Raw genomic sequence first — 7,500 nt, 5'->3', positions numbered from 1 at the left:
TGTCGAGAAACTTAGAAAACTTTCAATATGGTCCTTTTTATCTCATCATATTTGGCAGTTTTGCCTCTTACGCCTTTTATTCTTCCTTCCCTTCTTCCTTCTTTCCTTCCTTATTTCCTTCCTTGCTTCCATCCTTTCTTCCATCCTTTATTCCTTCCTTTCTTCCATCCTTCTTCCTTCCTTCCTTCCTTCCTTCCTTCTTTCCTTCCTTCCTGCCTTCCTTCCTTCCTTCCTTCCTTCCTTCCTTCCTTCCTTCTTTCCTTCCTTCCTTCCTTCCTTCCCTCCCTCCTTCTTCCTTCCTTGCTTCCTCCTCCCTTCCTTCCTTCCTTCCTTCCTTCCTTATTTACTTACTTACCTACTTACTTATATACTTACTTTTTTCTTGCCTTCAATAATTCATTATTTCATTCATTCAATCGTTCATTCATTCTATCTTTCAATCTTTCAATCTTTCATTCATTCATCCATTCATTTATTCATTTATTCATTCATTCATTCATTCATTCATTCATTCATTCATTCACTCTCTCACTCATACACTTCTTACATCACCCCCTCCTTCCTTCATATATTTCCCTCTTTCATTCTTTCCTTTCTTCTTTAATTCTTCGCTCCCTTTTTATTTGATTCTTTCTTTCTTCTTCCATCTTTCCTTCCTTCCTTCTTGCTTTCTTTCCTGAATCAAAATTATGTTTAGTCATCTTTTGATTCATTTTCTGTTATATCCTGTTACTGGCCTTTTTTTATATAGATTTTCCTTCCGAGAAATAATTTTACTTTATCTTCCCCCTCCTCCACTTTTTATTCGCCTCCCACTTCCTCAGCACATCTTTTGTGTTCTTGGTTTTGGGGAAAGTCTTTTCCTAGCGCCCTCAATGCTGTGACGTCACGTGATTTTAGTTTTAGTTTTAGTTGTTTTTTTTAGTACTTTTTTTTCTTAGATTTTTGGCTATGTGCATTTTTTTTGTGTGTTTTTAGTAAAAAGGGTGGAATAAAGAAGGACCTAGGACAAAACAAACACGAGATAATTCATCGAGTCTTTTCCTAGCGCCCTCAATGCTGTGACGTCACTTGATTTTAGTTTTAGGTTTTTTGGTTTTGAGTAAAAAAAATTCTTCTTAGATTTTTGGCTATGTGCTTTTTTTTTGTTTTTTTAAGTAGAAAGGGTGGAATAAAGAAGGACCTAGGACAAAACAAACACGCGATAATTCATCGAGACTTAGAGCTCTATGAAGTTGAGACTCTTTTATCATGCCCAGGGTCATATTAATGATGAATAAAATCGCTTGATACTTGGTTGAAAATATATGTACGTCATAGCATTTAAAGAAAGAAATTCGCCTGTAGATTTATTTATTTATTTATTTATTCATTTTTTATTTATCTATTTATTATCTATTTATCTATTCATTTATTTATTTATTATTTATTCATTTGCCTATTTATTGATTTATCTATTTGTTTTTGTTTCTTTATTTATTTATTTATTTATTTATTTTTATTTATTCATTTATGTATTTATTTATGTATTTATCTATTTATTTACTTATATATTTATTTACTACATTGCCATAGCCTTTAGTGCGGCATTATCACTGTTTCTTTTTCTTTTCTTTTCTTTTTTTCTTTTTTCTTTCTCACGCTCTCCTGTCACCTGTTTTGCATGTTCGTCTTGTCACCTCTGTTAACTCCTTGACTTTCTCATTTCATGTGGTTCTCATCTCTGACACGAAAGGAGGTCTGGTGACAACTAGCAATATCAACCATTTAATCAAACATTTATAACAATTTTTCCATAATTACAGCTTCACAAAGCAGCTTCGGTTTTTTCCCTTGTGTGTTCATTTCTAAGTCATGATTATGTATATAGGAACTTTCCTGTTATTGTCCCACTACTATTTTTTTTATTTTATTTTTCTGTTGTTTTTTTATTTTGTTTATCTTAGGTTAGGTTAGGATAGGTTAGGATAGCCTATCCTAACCTAACCTAATCTAACCTAATCTAACCTAACCTAACCTAACTTAACCTATCCTAACCAAATATAAACAAAATTAAAGACAACAGAAAAACAGAAAAAAATAGTGGTGGGGTAATAACAGGAAAGATCATATATATATATATATATATATATATATATATACATATATATATATATATATATATATATATATATATATATATATATATATATATATATATATATATATGTATATATATATATATATATATATATATAAGAGATATATATATATATATATATATATATATATATATACACGTATGTATGCATGTATACGTATGTAAACATATGATCATACATATGTTTTGTAAAGTAGAGAAAGGGCTGTGGTTGACTTTGATTGTCATTTTGGTATACGAGGTTCCGTGTACGAGCCATCGCTGGAGCTTCGACGTTATGGTTTGACCATAAAGCATGAACGGTTTCCCTCATTATCTCTCTCTCTCTCTCTTCGTCTTCGTCGTCTTCGTCGGCGTCGTCGTCGTCGTCATCGTCATCTTCGTTGTTGTCTCAGTCATTACCAGAATCTAGTCTTCCTCACTGTTGTCTTCGTCGTCGTATTTGTCTTGATTTCCCTTCACTTAATTTATTTTCTTCTTTAATTTTCTCCTCCCATTCCTATCATCCATCTCACTTACCTCCTCCTCTTCCTCCTCCTTTTCCTTTTCCTCCATCTCCCTTCCTTTCTCCTCCTCCTATTCCTCCTTCTCCTTTTCTTTCTCCTCCTCTTCCTCCTTCTCTCCCTTTTCCTTTTTCTCCTCCTCTTCCTCCTTCTCCCCATTCTCCTGTTTTTCCTCCTCCTCTTCCTCCTTTTCTTTCTCCTCCCCCACCTACTCCTTCTACTCCTCCTCCTCCTCCTTCTCTACTCCTCCTCTTCCTCCTTCTCTACTCCTCCTCTTCCTACTTCTCTTTTTCCTTCTCTACCTCCTCCTCTTCCTCCTTTTCCTTTTTCTCCTCCTCTTCCTCCTTGTCCCCATTCTCCTGTTTTTCCTCCTCCTCTTCCTCCTTTTCCTTCTCCTCCTCCTCCTCCTCCTCCTCCTCCTCCTCCTTCTCTACCTCCTCCTCCCTTCACGCCACGCCATACCTCCCTCTCTCACGCCTTCGTTTTCACAATCATCCCTAAGGTCTTAATAGGAACCTTTTCTTTGTCCGACTTTGATCTCACTCTTTTTTCTCTCACTCTTTTCTCTCTCACTCTCTTATTCTCTTCTTCCGGTTCCATGGCTTCAACTCACCGTAACCCCCTCCCCCCTCCCCTCCTCCTAACCCCCTCCCCCCCTCCCTGATCCCCTTCCCCTCCCCCGCTCTTTTTCCTCAAAAATATTAATGCCACCACCACCAACACCGCTACCGCCACTGCCAAAACCGTCGACGTCACTCACACCATTAACACCACTATTACCTTCGTCACTACCCACCACCCGCTTCTACCACCATTATCGTCACAACTATCACCACCACTAACACCACTACTACCTTCGTCACTACCCACCACCCACTTCTACCACCATTATCGTCACAACTATCACCACCACTAACGCCACTACTACCTTCGTCACTCCCCACCACACACTTCTACCACCATTATCGTCACAACTATCACCACCACTAACACCACTATTACCTTCACCACCCATCACCCACTTCTACCACCATTATCGTCACAACTATCACCATCACTAACACCGCTATTACCTTCGTCACTACCCACCACACACTTCTACCACCATTATCGTCACAACTATCAACACCACTAACGCCACTATTACCTTCGTCACTACCCACCACACACTTCTACCACCATTATCGTCATAACTATCACCACCACTAACACCACTACTACCTTCGTCACTACCCACCACACACTTCTACCACCATTATCGTCACAACTATCACCACCACTAACGCCACTACTACCTTCGTCACTACCCACCACACACTTCTACCACCATTATCGTCACAACTATCACCACCACTAACACCACTACTACCTTCGTCACTACCCACCACCCACTTCTACCACCATTGTCGTCACAATTATCACCACCACTAACACCACTGCTACCTTCGTCACTACCTACCACCCACTTCTACCACCATTATCGTCACAACTATCACCACCATTAACACCACTACCACCTTCGTCACCACCAACCACCCACTTCTACCACCATTATCGTCACAACTATCACCACCACTAACACCACTACCACTGATACTAATACCTCCTCCATCGTCACCACTATAACCATCAACAACACCAACATCACTACTTACCTCCATCATTACTGCCACCAGAATTTTCATCACTAAAGATCACTCATCTCTACCAACCAGTACAAACATCACTAATACTTCCTCCTCATCTCTCTCCCTTTCTTCCTCCACTTTCTCCTCCTGTTTTTCATCCCTTTTGTTTTCTCTTTTCCTTCTCCTCCCTCTCTTTCTCCCTCCACCTCCTCCTCTTTATTCTAATCTTCATCTTCGTCCTCTTTCTCCTCCTCTTTTTCTTCCTCCTCGTCATCTTTCTTCTTCTCTTTTTCCACATCCTTTTCCTTCTCTTCCTCTTTTATCTTCTCCTCCCCCTCTTCCTCCTCATCCTTATCGTCTTCTACTCTGTGTCCTACTGGTCGCCTTCCTCTTTCTCCTCCTCTTTTTCTTCCTCCTCGTCCTCTTTCTTCTTCTCTTTTTCCACATCCTATTCCTGCTCTTCCTCTTTTATCTTCTCCTCCCCCTCTTCCTCCTTATCCTTATCGTCCTCTCCTCTGTGTCCTACTGGTCGCCTTATTGAATGCATTGCTTTCACCCCGCCTCCTCCTTTCATGTTCTTTTGCGGACTCGGTCTAGTGACTTCGTAGCTGTTTCTGCCGACTCCGTTCTAGATGCTGATGCTGTCGATGTTGATTATTTTCTTTTCTTTTTTCTCCGTTTTCCGCTTTTATCCCTTTACTCTTGTTTTTTTTTTTTTGTACTACGTTGCAGTCCCTCTTGTGTCTTTCGATATATGATGAGAAACTTGAGTCTACCGAGATATGTCTTATTTTCAACGACTGGGAGGATATGGCTGAAGGCTGTGGTAGTGTTAATTACCTTCTTCCCCACGGCGGCATGGTTTATAGATTTTGTTTTGGTCTAAGAAAGGGTCAAAGAAAAGCTCTCCAGTTGATAACACCCCCCCCCCACCATCCTTCCTCCAAAATTTGGAACATGTCCATTCTATTTTCCTTTCTCTATTTTTAACCTACAAATGCCGGAATTACCTTTTATTTAAGGGAGCGGTCCCTACCCGGCTGATAACCCCCCCCTCACCATTCTTCCTCCAAAATTTGGAACATGTCAATTCTATTTTTCTTTCCCTTTTTTTAACCTACCAATGCCGAAATTACCTTTTATTTAAGGGAATGGTCTCTACCTACACCCGAAGACTCCTTCATCCAACACAATTGTTAAGGTATATCGTAGCGTTGGAGTGGCTGAAGGAGCGAGTGGAGGGAGACTGGTGACGTCGTCAGCCTGTAGGGACGCATTCGGGAAAAGTCGGGCTGTCGGATTCGGGAAAAGTCGGGTTTCGGGGGAAACGTGGGTAGGACAATTAGTCCATTAGCATGAACCCCGCTGTGACGCTTGGCACTTGCCCAGATTTCTCGATCAGGCTGCCATTCTTGCTAAATCACGATACTAAATTCATAAGAAGTAAAAGGAAAAGTTGTGGTGAAGAAGTAACAATTTCGACTGTATGTAGTATGGAAGTATGAGGAAAGGTTGTGATGAAGGAGTGTTTGTGTCAGCAATCACTAGCGCTTCTATCCTTGGGAACAGCACCAAGAAAGTAGAGTCATAGCAGTAATAGAGATTGAAGGCAAATTGCTGAATTTGAAGAATTGCACAAATTAAGAATTATCAGATATATATATATATATATATATATTTATTTATTTATTATTATTATTTTTTTTTTTTATGGAGATCATTCGTCTGTCGTAAAAGATGTGGTTTGTCCGCAGTGATGTCATTAATTGTTTGTTCGTAGGGAATCATTAAAGTTCCTAACAATTCGACTACATAACTCATATACACAGTACTCCATATAGTGTTTATGATAGGAAAGGAAAAGATTATGAGTGTTTTGAGTAAATATGGTGAAAGAGTTATGTAGTCGAATTGTTAGGAACTTTAATGATTCCCTACGAACAAACAATTAATGACATCACTGCGGACAAACCACATCTTTTACGACAGACGAATGATCTCCATAAAAAAAAAAAATATATATATATATATATATATATTATGCTGAAAGTGAAGAGAATAATATAGAAATAAAATTGGATCCCATGATAAGAAGAAATACAAGAGGAAGAAACGAAAGAAAGAAGGGGGAAGAGGACGCAGGGTGACCAATAAGAATGGAAGAATAGGGCATCATAGAAGAACGAAAAGCTATATAGAAAAGAAGAGGAGAACAAGATCGGGAAGTAGAAGGAAGAGAAAGAGAAGAAAGGATAACAGAAGAGAGAGAGGAGGAAGGAGGAGGAATGGGGAATCAAGTAGGAGGAAGGAAACAAAACACTTTCGCGTGGGCAGCGGTGCACAGCCTAAAAAACACAAAACGCTGACTTGGTTTTTAGTCATAAAGCCAGAGGAAGCCTGTGAGGTGTCGTGGGAACAGATCTGTCATTTCAGATCGAGTCGGATGTAAGGTTCTTTCCTATGCGAGTGACTATGAACGTTGGTTGGTTGCTGACGTGTTGGAGACCTCAAAGAACCCCCTCCCTCCCTCCACGCACACACACATACACACATACACACACACACACATACACACACACACACACGCACGCACACGCACGCACGAACACACACACACACACACACACACACACACACACACACACACACACACACACACACACACACACACACACACACACACACACAATTGTGCACTCGAACAGTAAGTGCTTTGCTAGGAGCATTGGTGAGTCACTGACATATAAGAGAGCTGGAAGAAACTCTAGCAAATTTTCAATGCAACTGTGGTTAGAAGCGATGGTAGGTCACTGACGTGCAATAGAGCTTAAAGAAACTGTGGACTAGAAATCAGTTCTCTGAGAAACGAGTGATTGCCAAAAGATTTAGTTGGGTTGCTGACGCGTCGAGGATCTCAAAGAAAGCCTCATTGTGGAGACTAAAACACAGTTCTCTCAGAAATAATAGTCAAAGCCCTTCTTGGTCTCTTACGTGCCGGAGAACTCAAAGAATCTCTATCCTAGACTCGAACTCTTGCTTTTTTTCCAGTATGATTGATTGCCAAAAGCTAGCGGGTGGCTGGCTTGTTGGTGTACTTAAAGGAAGCGTGGTTGTAGGTTCGGAAGTCTTCGCCATCATCCGGAACTTTAGTTAGACACTTCTGCTGGTGTTTCCAGGGTTCTGGAACTGCGTGTGTTTGTGGAGGTGGGAATGGGGTGGTTATGGGATT

General features: G+C 40.1%; 1 protein-coding gene across 8 annotated transcripts in view; it reads left to right on the top strand.

Annotated features, from left to right (window-relative positions):
- LOC143028161 (cytotoxic granule associated RNA binding protein TIA1) overlaps nt 1-7,500 on the top strand; it is a 1,322,924-nt gene that overhangs the window by 524,507 nt on the left and 790,917 nt on the right. The window lies entirely within an intron of this gene.

The sequence above is a fragment of the Oratosquilla oratoria genome, chromosome 9 (assembly GCF_046742065.1).
Source record: "Oratosquilla oratoria isolate Oo_2021 chromosome 9, ASM4674206v1, whole genome shotgun sequence".
In the NCBI taxonomy this organism is placed as follows: Eukaryota; Metazoa; Arthropoda; class Malacostraca; order Stomatopoda; family Squillidae; genus Oratosquilla; species Oratosquilla oratoria.
The sequence above is the reverse complement of the archived record's forward strand: the minus strand, read 5'-3'. Positions and strand labels throughout refer to the sequence as shown.